The sequence below is a fragment of the Rattus norvegicus genome, chromosome 15, assembly GCF_021556685.1.
Source record: "Rattus norvegicus strain SHRSP/BbbUtx chromosome 15, alternate assembly SHRSP_T2T, whole genome shotgun sequence".
NCBI lineage: Eukaryota > Metazoa > Chordata > Mammalia > Rodentia > Muridae > Rattus > Rattus norvegicus.
The window spans coordinates 37,852,823-37,867,754 of NC_141548.1; the positions used below are offsets into that span (position 1 = coordinate 37,852,823).

At 44.0% G+C, this 14,932-nt stretch overlaps 1 protein-coding gene across 4 annotated transcripts in view; it reads right to left on the reverse strand.

Annotated features, from left to right (window-relative positions):
- Positions 1–14,932, reverse strand: part of Atp8a2 (ATPase phospholipid transporting 8A2) — a 528,141-nt gene that overhangs the window by 432,767 nt on the left and 80,442 nt on the right. The window lies entirely within an intron of this gene.

Below are 14,932 nucleotides of genomic sequence, written 5' to 3' on the forward strand. Positions count from 1 at the left end.
AGGAGCAATCCCTCACCTCCTTCACCTTCACCACCTTCCTAGGGTCTACCCCAGCCAGGAGACAATCCCAAGCCCTTCATTACAGAGAAAGGGCAGCAGGAAACAACAGTGCCCACTTCCATAATGGCTATACCATAAGGTCTGCTTCTTGGGTTTCCATCTACGAAAACCCGGCTTTGTCCTGTTTATTTTCTTTCAGTAGGCTAGGGATAGAGCCCAGAGCCTTTCCAGTACTCCACCACTGAACCATATCCCCCCCCCAGGCTGCATTTGAATGCACCTGCTCCTTTTAGACAAGTGGAAATACGTTTGCGAATAGCCTGTATAAAAGAATAGGGTTTTTTCTCTCTGCCTGAATGAGAATCCCAGAGTCCCACAGCCTGGCACACGATGGGAACCCATAAAGGATGTCTTTGAATTTCCCAGGTAGAGCTACGGTGACCAGCACAGAGGATCAAAGATCTACCACTAGCTCGGATAGAACACTCCATTGCCAGAAGCGCACTAACACACTGACTCTCCACTCCTCTCAGCACCACATCCATGAAATCCATATCACCCAGGGAACTCCCACCATTTCCTACTTTGTGGACCACGTCCTCCTCGATTCTGTACTGCATTGCTTTGTAAGTGATGCTCATAAACAGCCACACCTGAACAATCAGTTGTTAGATGCTGTTTGGGTCACAAAATAGGAGATGTCATCTCTTGTCCTAGTGGCAATCCACAGCATTAGAGCTGCCTGGCAGTGAGTGGCCATCTGTAATCAAAACTAAGAGGGGGACTGAAAGTGTAAAGGGAGGTCAGAGGTCACATGTTAAGGGAGGTCACACAATAACTTGTGCTTTGAGTGGAAAAACAGCTGTGGGCAGACTGCAAATGACATTAAGAAGGTCCAGCTTTGACCTGGGCTTCATCTAAAGCCACAGAAGATGTCTAAGCAAGAAAGATGAGCATTCAGTAGTGATGGGGAAAGTAGCAGGTGGCTGGCTAGACAGAGATCAGCTGTGCAGTCTAGACACAAGCCAGTAAACACATGAGTTGACTGAAGAGTGAAAGAAAACTTAGACCTGAAAAAATGTCTCATAGGGAAACCGGAAGACTTGTTTTTTGAGAGAGGGAAACCGGTTGTGTAGGCTATAAATGGGAGAGAGAACTGGATTCCGGCTGTTTAAAGCAGACTAAGACTAGCAGCATCACAGACAGAAATAATGGAGCGATTGCCCATGGTTAAGGGCACACACTACTCTTACGACTTGTGTTCAGTTTCTAGCACTTGTTAGGTGGCTCAGAACTGCCTGTAACTCCAATTCTATGTAGGAAAATGGATACCACTGGCCTATATGGACACTTGCAAGCATATGACATACATACACACATACACAGAATTTAAATTAATAAAAGAATGGAAACAATAGTTTGCTCAAGCAATTACATTAATTGCTTAATTAGTGTAATTAATTAATACTATTAATGGTGAAGGATTATTGACACAAACAAGTGGTATCAGTGCAAGATGGACACCATATCTCCCAAGTTTTAGAAGGCAACACCACTCATCTTCCTATACTTAACAGAGCCACGCTGGGGGATTTTATTCTATGAAAAAATGGCTAATTGTCCCCACTACCAAGATCCAAATTTCTTCTACCACCGTGACCTCGTCTTGACCTACCGCTGAACTGGAAGACATATTTTCAAAATAACACAAATTGGTACCGCCTAAGGAAAACACCGTACCATTTATAGCAGGGCGCATTTTGATGAAGGTTTCAAATTTGGACTCCTGAGACAAAGCCTGAGTTAATGCACTTTGCAGAGTCCACCGCACGATAGCCAAGTGAATGCTTACAACTCCCCCAAATAAGCAGCCACAGTGTCAGCAGATAGACGGGTCAATAGATACCGGTAGACAAGAAAGAGACCAAGGCGAAGGGAAAGGATTCAGAGGACACGACTAGGCAAATGGACAGGTGCCTCCATTTGCTCCCACAGACAGCTGACAGCCAAGCCTTTGAGGGAAAACACGTATCTTGCCTAACCCTGAAAAGTAACTGTCACAGCAGCAGTCATAAGTTTACGATGGGTGACTACGAACGAAGCTCGCTGGATTAGATGACTCTTGAAGGCACCTATTCAGCCACGGAACCACGGACTGCTTCCTTATCCAAGCATCGAACCCCGCTTCCCTGGGGACAAGCCAGAGCCCAGCAGCTACATCTGTGTTGTGTGATTCTGTGGACGCACTGCAGTTCTTTGAACCAGTGATGGCGACATGCTCCGAGGTGAGCCACGATGATTCAGCAAGCATGGAAGCCAGAAAGGGTGCTCTCTGCACACACTTTGAAGGTCCAAAGGCTTCTTCCACTCACCAAGGGCACCAGGAGGCAGAGGAAAAGTTTCCACACCCACAAAATTGAAACCAATTACGGATGGGGATTTAGCTCAGTGGTAGAGCGCTTGCCTAGGAAGCGCAAGGCCCTGGGTTCGGTCCCCAGCTCCGAAAAAAAAAATTGAAACCGATTATAGAAATCGCAGGTTGACGACTGTTCTAAAAAGTTGAAGCTGGTAAACATTTTAAGCTTTGAGTCACATGTGGTCTCTCATATTCCTTCTCCTTTCACATCCTCTTCTCTTCCTTCTAAACCTCCTCCCTCCTTTCTTAGCACAAAACATCTTTAAAGTTTTTTCTTATTGTTTAATTCTTCGGAGTCTTCCAAATGCCCTTGTGTTAAAGGCTTGGTCACCAGTAGTAGCATCATTGGAAGATGCTTGAGCCTATAAGTAGGAAGTCCTAATGGAAGGAAGTTAGGTCATTGGAAGGGATATGGGGACCCAGGTCCCTCCCACCCTGTCTTTTCTTCCCAGCCATCATGGGGTGGGGAATTTCTTTCATCATGGGCTCCCTCCATGATAGTCTTCTTTGCTGTTGGACTAAAGTCAACGGGCCAAGTGACCATGAACTGAAAATCTGAAAACTGAGACCAAAATGTGTTCTCCCTAAATTGTTTACCCAGCTATTTTATCAAACCGTTGGAATGAGGACTGACACCATTTTTACCTCACAGATCAGCTTGAGCCTCCATTGCCAGTTTGCTAAGCACTAATATACACAGAATTCTTTCATCGTTAGACAATGCTATCCCAACTCCACCTCCAGGGAATAACAGCTTACATCTATCACCCAGGCCCAGACTCAGGGCTATGAGTGGACCCATCCCAACATCTACCCCATAACTGAACTTCTAGGGCACACGAAAGAGCCAATCCTAGAAGTCCAAAGTTGCAGGAACTCCATGACACAGGGCAGCACCAGAACATCCAAGAGGAATCCCAGTGAGGATCCAGAGCTGAGAGCGTAACAGAAGGCAGAGGACTCAAACTAGACCAAGGACTCATTGCAATGAGTGTTTGTAAGCCAAGATGTGTGGACAAAAGGGTGCACTGTGTGACACACTGTGACACAGTGCAGCTTCCACAACAAGATTCTTCTTTTCTTTTGGGGGGAAGGTTACCAGGGTGGAGGATGGGTACAAAGGGTCAGGGAGATGAATGGAAATGGGGAACATGATGTGAAATTCACAAACAATAAAAAGTTAAATCCAAAACATTCTATCACTTTACACTTTCTAGCAGATGTGGCTATTCAGACTTTTATAATGAAGGATAAGAGGTTAATATGTCTTTCCATGACTTGAAAATTACACAAAGGTGGCTCTCTCTACGCTTCTAGGCATGGCTTCACTCTAGGAAAGCAGTGTCATGGCTGATCACAGAGCTTTTTAATCAGAAGCATGCATATGCACACAAGCATACATGTGCACACATGCCCATGCACACACACGCTCACACACACACACACACACACACACACACACACACACACACCCCTCCTAAGATTTTCAAGCTTAGCTCTGGCTTCTACACTATACTGACAAAGCTGTTTTGTGCCTCTTGAGAACACAGGCACATCAGCTTGGGTGCTGGGGAGAACTGGGGCTGATTAGCTGTCCTAATCAGACAGACACAATAGAGATGCCAGCCAAATACAGAATGTGGTTATTTTCGCCTTGGCAGACACACTTCAGAGGTTTCTCGAGACCCCACTTTGCACAGAATGTGTCTCTCCAAATATAGCAGATGTGATCCACTCCAACCAAGAGTTCTGAAGCTCAGAGAACAAAGGGAAGATGACAGTGATGTGTCCGGATTTCTTATTTCTGTCAACACTTACTGGATTCTTTTCTCTTTTCACAGGAATAACAATAATGCAGCAAAGGTAATAGGCTGTGGGCTGTTTATGACTTGAAACATTGTGGATGCTGGATTCATTCAGTTACCGAATACCTCCTACATGTGAGGCATTTTGGTAGGTGGTGGGAGGGAGAAGTACACAGTTGAAGGCATAGCTTTTTGTCAACCTGACACGAACTAGAGTCACTTGAGAGGAGGGAACCTTAATTGGGGAACTGCTTCCATCCGATAGTCCTCTGAGCATGTCCATGAGCCATTTTCATGATTAATGATTGATGCAGGAGGACCCTATGTACTGTGAGTGGTGCCATTCTTGGGAAGGTGCGTCTGGACTATACAGGACGTTAGCTAAGTGAGCCAGGGGGAGCAAGGGATCAGCTCTCCTCTGTGGCTCCAGCTTCTGGTCCCACTGTGACTGGGATGTGTGAGTCAAACAAGCCCTTTCCCCCTCATGCTGCTTTGGGTCATGGTGTTCACAGTAGCAGAGAACCAAACTATGACACCTCCACTCAATAAGACCTGCAAGACAGACTTCTGTCCTCAAACCCCATTCTGTGTCCTGTGCTAACTCATCTTGTAAATTAAGCAAAGATAAATGTGCTTCTCTGGAAATGTATTTCATAGATAAAACCAGACTTTAAAGGAAAAAAAATCTGTGTTACATATATTCTCAACTCAGAGGATTCTTCATCCCAGGCTGGGTTGCCCGTGGATTAAGTACGAGCGTAGTAATTTTTATTTTACAGCAATCCTCTCTGCTAGGAGAGATTCTCCACTGCTTGTGACACCTCAAATCTGGACTCCATGCAAAGACATCAGTTTTAAAATCCCACAGAGAATTCCATAGAGATCGTGGTTATTGTGGGCAGGGACCAAGATGCCCATCACTGCTTTAGTACCAAAGTCTACAAATGTTCCAGCCCCTTTCACAATGGCATAGCATCTGAATACCAACTACACCCATCCTTTCACTCACCTCTAGATAACGCATCATGCCCAGCACAGCCTAAGCTGAACCACACTTCTTTATTATCTGCGTGACACCCATTGTTATTCTTAAACATTTTCTATCCAGGGTTGGCTGAGTCTGCAGATGTGAACCCTGCCAGCACAGAGCACCAACTCCAGTTTTTAAGTTTATCCCATGAGAAGAGCAAACTCCTTCCTGACTCCTGTCTTCCTGTCTTCCTGTCTTCCTGTCTTCCTGTCTTCCTGCCTTCCTGTCTGTCTCCCTGTCTCCCTGTCTCCCTGTCTCCCTGTCTCCCTGTCTCCCTGTCTCCCTGTCTCCCTGTCTCCCTGTCTCCCTGTCTCCCTGTCTCCCTGTCTCCATGTCTCCCTGTCTTCCCGTCTCTGGTACCTTACTCTATGGAATCAGCACTGATGCGACCCTATTAACCGGAATCCCTGCTTTAGTGGGCCCTCCTAGCACTGCATTTTTATAACACAGCATTGACCACTTGAAGACTTTCTTTGCTCGTTTTCTAGGATCAACTTTTGACACATGCTCCAGGAGGCAAGACCCATGCTCATTAGCCAGGTGCCTCCCCACAGAAGAAAGGCATCCAGTAAATGTATCCTGAGCATGAACTGAGTAAACACAGGAACTTCACTGTCCTTCGTAAGTGGTCATAGGAAGATGCAACCCCTCAAATTCTATTGCAGCTATTCTGACCACCTCTCCTTCCTAAGGCAGCATAGAACAGAACAGCTGGGAAAATGGAAATGTTTAGTTGCTAAGAGCTCACCTCCTGGGAACATTCATGTGAGCAACTTTCAGTGTGTTATGACGAAGGATATTTTGGCTCCATGGTTATCCCATCTTCTCTTGTGCCTCTCCTTTAAATGATGCTGTGTAAATGGAGGAGATGGACAGGAATACAGAGAAGAGCTGGGCTCCTCAACAGAAATGCCTTCTGCTTCGTCTGGTCTACAGAATGATGACCTATCCTTCCTGCTTGGATTCACATCCACAGCCTTTGCATGGACTGCTGGGCTTTATCCAAGGGTAGAAATGTTCCCAAATGGCCCTGCCTCACCCTGAAAGCCCTCTGTTTGCAGCCTTGTTAAAGGGCTCCTAGCTGTCCAGTCAGCCCCTAAACTTCCACAGAAAAGAGTATGGCAGGTCAGGAGAGCAAAACCTGTTGTTCTCAATCATCCTTAAGTGTCTCTCATACCTCAGCAATCTGCTTGGAGAACTTTCTGCAGAGAAAGAAATCTGGACCTGACACTTGTGTTCCTCTCTCCCCACCCCTCTCCTTCTACTTCTCCAACAGATCAAAGGCAGGGGCAGCTTTCATGAGCTCGCCTGATGCCATTCTCCAGGCAATGCCTAAAATCCCACTGAGGTGCCTCTCCTTCCAGGCAGAAAACGCTGAGACCCGAACCATCCATCAAGCACTTTGTACATGTGCTGAAGGGTAGCGGATCCCAGGAAGCTCAAAGAAAAAGGTTCCTATTCAGTGGCTCTGTGGTTCTTGACAGGGGTTTTCTTTCCCAGGTAGACAAAGCCTCCAAGTCTGTGGAAGTCAGATGTCACTCACAAGGGAAAGGCACCTTCACTGTCTTCATTTATCAACCAGGGCAGCCCAGCTTGTCATGTTGGCTCATCCTCACTGGCCACAGGAATCCAGCATCTGCTTCCATCAGCAATCTTAGTGCAACCTTCCAAGTGTGTGTGGTCAGACACTAACGAGTCAGTCCAGGCCTCCATTCCCAGCGCCCTGGCAAAGCAAAGTTTCCCCAGTATTCTGGCTTTTCCTAACTTTCTCCCTGATTTGACATTTTGTGTATCACATTTTCTTCTCAGACATAGAAGTGAGAATACTTAAATTTAGGGAAATCTGTTACAGCAAAGGCATATGGAGTGTCTGCCTTGCAACATCCCCAGCCCATCCAGCCCTGCCAGACCAATCATGTTTGCCACATCACAGACAGGTCATTTGTAATGACAGTTCTCAAAAGCACACTGGGCATGGCAGCATATGCCTGCAACCCCATCGCTTGACAAGTAGGGGCAGGAGGAACTCTAGCACAAAGCCAGACTAGGCTACATAGTGAGTTTGAGGCCAGCCAAGGCTACATACAGAGACATTGTTTCAGTAAAAAAAAACAAGCGTCTTTTGTTGAGCCTACCGCCACCATTCCAAGTGTTCTATATTTACTGACCCATCTTATCCCTATAACAATCATGTTCGCTGTAGAGATAATAAGGCAATGAGAATAAATCAGCCAGCCAACATCCAAATTTAATTTCCCTTTTTGTTATGAACGTTGTTTTATGATTGTCTCAAGGAGTATCCTAAAATGACAATCAAATTTATCATCAACTGAATCCTCTATCACTCTAATTTTTCTCTTAAAATAAAAGCATTGTCCTGAATTCTATACACTACAGGGCAAGGAAAAGAGAACAAGAAGAACGAAAGGAAAAATCTCATAGGCTCACAGACATCCAGGTTTGACCATGTCTTACTTAAGCCCAGAAAGCCACCCCCAATTGCTAGAGATTACCTACCCCGGAGTCAGGGACACAGGGAAGAAAGCAGGGTGTCAAGATGCGTAAAATAGTGAACACAAGAATTTACTCATTCATTCCAGGCATCCTGTGTGTAAAATGCAGGAATAAAGATTCTCCCTGGATGCAGGAGGAAGGAACCCTTGAAGGCTGGAGGTGGGAACATAAGCGTGTAAAACTCTTATGGACAGGTATAGGATTTCTCTAGACACTGCGGACAGAAATACCATCCGATCCAGCCACATCACTCTGAAGAGTCAAAGTCAGCGCACAACAGGGTTACCTGCCTCCTGATGATCACCACCCAATGAGTCACGGTCACAGTCTCCTTAGAACCAGCCAAGTGCTACCAATAGCTGGATGGGTAGAGAAAGTGGGATGCACATATATGTGGATGTGCATACACCCCCAATAGAGTGTTTCTCTTCCACAGAGCAGAACCAAGTCAAACCATTAGGGGGGAAGTGGGTGGAAGCAGAGGGCTGATGCCGAGGAACATTAGCCTGACTTAGACAACTCTGTGAAGTTTGGGGGAAAAAAAGACATGAAAGGGGAAATAGACTATTGGAATGGGGCAGGGCTTAAAGAGGGCAATGAGTCAGTGGGATCAAAGTACATCCTAGGTGACATGCCACAGCAAAAGTCATAGTTTTGTATAATTAAATACACTCTTAGAAATCCAGTTTGGAAAGCCATCCTCTTGCATCTAATGATCTTGTGATCTGGTGTAGAAAATTAAGAGCGGAAGAACTCACGGCACTGAACAGCGAGTGCTGCCCCCCCCCCAACCTGGAAGTCCTCTTCCTCAGTCTGTGCTCTTCCTGCCACAGCTTAGGCGCTCTCTCCCCTGAGGACAGTCCTTACTCTTGAGAGGGTTCACTGCTCCGCTGTGCTCCCTTTGACTATCATCCACTCTCACCCTGATGAAGAAATTGTTCCTTTTTGGCTTTTAACCTCCTGCATGTATTCAACTCAGGCCATGTTGCTAAGCAGGCCAGCAAGGTGAAGAGTAAGAGTATTTGTAGTTATTTACTTTCCTTGGACCCACTGTTTAAGAACTGTGTAAAGCATGCAAATGTTATTCAAATATACAATGTTATATCTAGTACCCAGAAATCTTTGCAAGTAGGACTTCTTCATTATATTTACTTTTATTATGTATGTACATGAGGTGCTGAGGATGGAACCCAGGGCTTTATGCATGCTAGGTAAGGCCTCTATCATGGGGCTGCACCTCAACCCCAACACTCATTCAAAAATAATCAGATAGGACACGTAAGTGATACTATTTAAGTTGCTCCACTTACAGTTAACCAGAAACATCACCACAATAGCGGCATACATGCAGACACTCCAACATGACCTGTGACATTTGTCATTATGATAACCTACCCTAGAGTCACCACATTCATGACGGTCAGCTCTCTGACACTATAACAAACACCAGAGAAATAAAATATGGAGAAAAGCTGATTTTTTTTTTTTTTGCTCACAGTTCTTGGCAGTTTCAGTGAGTTTTTGTATTGGGCCTGTGACCTTATCCTAATACACACTGGAAATGTGTAGGAGAGCCCAACTACTCACCTCACAGCCAGTACACAAGACAGAAAGAGAAGAAGAAAGTCTGGAGCCACACAATCCCCTCTGACATCAGTGACAAACAGACTCCCAGTGTGGTCCAACTTCTTAGAGACTCCATTCCCTCCTAATAGCACCTAGTGGGTGGTATAGCCCTTTACACACGGACCTTTGCAGTCGCTCCAAATCCAAAGAATAAAAATACTGTCTGCAATTCCAACCTAGGGTGGTTCCATATTTAAAAACACATAGTTCAAATAGTAATGACGATGATTGACGGTGATGATGGTGGTGTGGTGGTGACAATTTCATTCTTTACTCCAATAAGAGGAAGACAAGAAACTCAAAAAAGTTGGAAGGCACAGCAGAGAAATGATGGCTGATGACTGTGTGTTTCAAAACAGCTAGAGGAGAGGATTTTCATGCCCCTAAGGACAAAAGAATGACACGTGTTTTGGGCAATGAAATTCTAGTCAACCTGATCTGACCATTAAACATGGCAAACAGTGACATGATACATCCCATAAAAATGCATAACTACTCTGTGCTGATGAGAGAGAGAGAGAGAGAGAGAGAGAGAGAGAGAGAGAGAGAGAGAGAGAGAATATAGTTTTCCATACTCCATACACTGCCTTTACTGTCCATCTCTTAGTTAGGTATAGTGAGTAAACTTCCTCTTCCTCCTCCTCTTCTTTCCTCTTCCTCTTCCTCCTCCTCCTCTTCTTCCTCTTCTCCTTCCTCTCCTTCCTCTCTGTTCTCCTTCTCCTTCTCCTTCTTTAAAATGCAGGACCATGTTGTTCTCTAATCCCTGGCATGTACCATGTACTGAAATGAGTGAATGTGTTGTCCTTATTCTGTATGGGACTATAATGACAGATCTTGGTAACAACTGGCCTGAATTAGGAGTAGTGTGATGTTCACCTTTGCAATTACTTCCAAACGTTTTGATTCATCTCCTAATCCCAGATCTCTAAGAGAATCCTAGCTGTTCCTTCCCCTCCCTGTGAATGGGTTCTAATCTCACCACTGCCCTCCTCGTCCAACCTCACTTCACGCCATGGCTCCCCATACGGACGCTGCAGTAACTCGCTCAGCCTCTTCTCAGCCTTTCCTTCAAGACTGACAGCCACACAGCAGCCAATAGCATTTTCAAACTGCAAAGCCAAGTCAGTTCATCGCCCATCGAATCGCACTGACAGCTTACGAGGCACTTCAAGCAGACAGCAAACGCCTCTTTGTCTTCATAAGTTCTATGGTTGTGTAGCAAAACCTCAGACGTGTTCATTTATAATGGACAGAAATGTGTTTTCCTGATAGTCCTGGCATCTGGGAACTCCCTGTTGGAAGCTGCCTATGTAGCAAGAGTCTTCTTGCTATCACATCATACAACATTACATATGGGTCAGCGAGAGCGAGTAAGGGCATAAAGACCTCACTATCAGAATGGTGAACCTTTCCTACAGTGATGTCATGGGGCCACTCATGAGTGCTGAGCTCCCATAACCCAGGCACCTCCTGAAAGCCTATTTCTCCACACCCCTGTGTTGGTGACGATGTGTTGGCGATGAGATCTCCAACTTACACCTCAGAGGCTTCATTCGAGCCATAGCCCCCACCATGAAGTCCTAGACTCTACTCTAAATGCAAGGCCTTCTCTGCTATCTCTCATATATGGCTAGTCCATTCCTGTTCCTTCTGCCTACAGTGACCTCAGCTGGAACTCCTTCATATCTCTAGTTCTTTATATTTGGGTCTCTAAACTCAAAGCCAATCTTCCCAAATGGAATTCTTAAAAGGAATATAATTTAACTACATTCCACACACAATTCATCATTCACAGAGCCTTGAGCTAGGTAATGAATAATTCAGTCTCTTGCTGTCCCTTTGTTGTGTGTTAAGACATCTGTTGAATGGCTGCTGCTGAGAGCTAAACACTCAGCCCTACGGTAATTTATCTGAACTCCGTGGAAACGTTTGCTCATCTGCATCTTTATTTGCATATTTCTTAAGCATACTATATGAACATATGATTTATACAAATGTAGCTATTAGTTCATATGAACCAATTGGAAATTTACAAGGGAAAAGCACATACATACATACATACATACATACATACATACACATACATATACGTACATACATAGTAGAGAAAAAAGCATACATACACATGTACATACATACATGCATGCATGCATACATACATACATACATACATACAAAATAGGGAAGAAAAGCACATGCATACATACACATGTACATATATACATTCATACATACATACACATGTACATATATACATTCATACATACATACATACAAAATAGACTTTAAACTAAAACCAATCAGAAGAGATGAAGGAGGATCCTTCAACCTAATCAAGAGAACAATTACCCCAAAAGACATTACAACCCTAAACATATGGACCAAACCCTAGCGTACCCAGTTTGATAAAAATCATACTACTAGACCACAAAACACAGCTTAACTCCAACTTTGTAACAGTCAGTGACTTCAACACATTTTCTCCAACAAGCAGGTCATCTGGGCTGACGGTAAACAGAAAGCACCAGAATTAGATGACATCACCAAATGGACCTAACACCTATGTACAGGATATTCTACCAAACAACAAAGAATATACAGTGTACTCAGCAGCCCATGGGAGCCTCTCTAAAGGAGACCACAAGATATGTAAAAAAAAAAATCTGAAAAAAAAGTGAGTAAGTTCATGTAACCTATCTGACCGCAAAGCAATAATGATCAAAGTCAATAGCAAGGAGCTCCAGTAAGTGCATAAACTCATGGAGACTGAACAACATATTACTGAGTGGGTCAAAGAAGAAATCAAGAAAGAAAATGTAGAATTGCTGAAATTAAATGAAAGTGGGAGACCAGCAAAGCCTCTGCGACCCATGGAAGCAGCCCTGAGTGGGAACTCACAGCTCTAAGTGCCCATAAAACCATCAGAAAGAGCACAAAGAAATAGCTTAATGGCGCAACTCAAGGAGGTGTTAAAAACAAGAATAAACTAAGCTCAAATCTGGTAGATTGGAAGACATAATTAATATCAGGCCATTTATTAATGAAATAGAAACAAGAAAAACAATATAAAGAATCAACAAATCTCGGGGCTGGGGATTTAGCTCAGTGGTAGAGCACTTGCCTAGCAAGCGCAAGGCCCTGGGTTCGGTCCCCAGCTCTGAAAAAAAGAAAAAAAAAAAAGAATCAACAAATCTAAGAACTGATCCATATGATTGACAGATCCTTGACCCAACTGATAAAAAGAAAGGCAGAAAGGAGCCATATTAACAGACTCAGAAATGGACACGGAAGCATTAAAACAGACACCAAAAAGCATTTTAGATACTATAATGAAATACTTTAAAAATCTGAACTCCATTAAGTTTAAAAGACATGGAGTTTTAGATTCATGAAAATCATCAAAGTCAGGTCATAAAAAGACAACTTAAACAGATCTATAGCGAATTAGGAGAGAGCTCAAAATAGTAATTTAAAACCTTCTAACTAAAAGAGCTCAGGCCCAGATACAGTTACAGCAGATGCCATGCATTCAAAGGTCTACATCCAGTCCTTCTTAAACTATTCAAAGAAAGGAAGGGAGGGAGGGAGGGAGGGAGGGAGGGAGGGAGGGAGGGAGGGAGGGAGGGAGGGACAAAGAAAGGAAGGGAGGGAGGGAGGGAGGGAGGGAGGGAGGGAGGGAGGGAGATGTTTCCAAACACCTGTGATGCTAGCATTTCTCAATACCAAAAGCAGGTAAAGACACAACAGCAAAAGAAAACTACAGGCAATATCCCTGATGAACACCGATGAAATCTTCTCAGTAAGACACTTACTTGCAAACTGAATTCAGGCATGTATCAAAAAGGTCACGCACTACTATCAAGTTGCCTTTTCCAAGGCATAAAGGGATAGGTTACCATACATAGCCAACACATGCAAACAATCACATAAATAGGCTTAAAGGCAAAAGTCACGTGATCATCTCAATACATGCTGCAGAGACCTTTGACAAAATCCAACTTGCCTTCATGATAAATTCCTAAAGGGAGTACTAGGACCGAAGAAAAGATACCTCAACATAATAATGCTTTATACAATAAAAGCAAGACACCATCCTAAATGGAGGGGAAACAACCCAATCCCACTGAAACAAAAAATGAGAGGGGGCCGTCTACTGTTCTCACTGCTTTTCAATATGGTGCTCAAAGCACTAGGCAGAGCAATAAGGCAAGAAGAAAGTAAAGGGAGATGAATAGGATGTGAAGAAATCAAATTAGCCCTATTTGCAGACAAATATCATATTATACATAAGAAATCACAAACACTCCATCCTAAAACTTCTAGAAATGACCGACGCTTGCAAAGTGGCAGGATATAAAATCAACTAGAAAAAGCCAGTAGCTTTTCTACTTTCTATGCCAATAACATGCATACTCAAAAGAAGACCACGGAAACACAATAGTGTTTCATCTATTAGATGTACAGCCAGCAATGTTTCTCTCCCACTCGATGGGCTTCTTTTTACTTAATGTTTCCTTCCCTATACAGTTTTATGAGATTCCATTTATTAATAGGAAGTTAACACTCACAGTAGCCTAAAATGTACCTAGTAACTAACATAGCAAAGAAACTGAAAGACCGCCAGAACGAGAATGTCGAATCTCTAAAGAAACACTGAGGAAGTCACTAAAAGACAGACAGACCTAACGTGTTCACAACTGACAGACTAATGCTGGGAAAGGCAATTTATATAGTGACTGCCACCTCAATCCAATTCCCCATGGCACTGTTCACAGAAATAGAAAAAGGATCCCAAAATTCATATCATATTGAACCCACAAACGACCCCACAAAGCCAAAAGAATCCCGAGCCAAAGACACAATATTGGGGGGATTATTATACCAGATTTCAAGCTATATGGCTGAGCTCTAATAATAAAACCAGCATAGTACCAGCATAAAATAGACATGTAGATCAATTAAGCAAAATAGAACACCCAAACTTGAGTACACAAGACTGCAGCCATCTGATACTTGGCAAAGATGCCAAAAATGCACACTTTAGAGCCTCAACAAATGGTGCTGGAGAAATTCAATGTCCACACATAGAAGCATTAAAATACCCGTATCTGTCATTCTGCCCCCCAAATCCAAATGAATCGAAGGCCTTGATGTAAAATCTTAAACAACCAAGCTCAGTAGATGGAGCTTCAGAACTCTTATGGAAGAATAGAGGAAGGATTGTGGGTCCTGAGGGGGATAGGAAGACCAACAGAATCAACTAACCTGTACCCTTCCCTTGGGGCTCTGAGAGTCTGAACCATCAACCTCGGAACACACACAGGCTGGACCAAGGCCTCCCCACACATTTGTAGCAGATGTGCAGCCTGCTCTTCATGTGAGTCCTGAACAACTGGAATGGGGGCTATCCCAAAAGCCGTTGCCTGTCTGTGGGATATGTTCGGCTGGGCTGCCTTGTCTGGCCTCAGTGGAAGAGGAAGCACCAAGCCTTGCAGAGACTTGAAGTGCCAGGGTGGGGGGATACCTAGTGGGACCCCACCT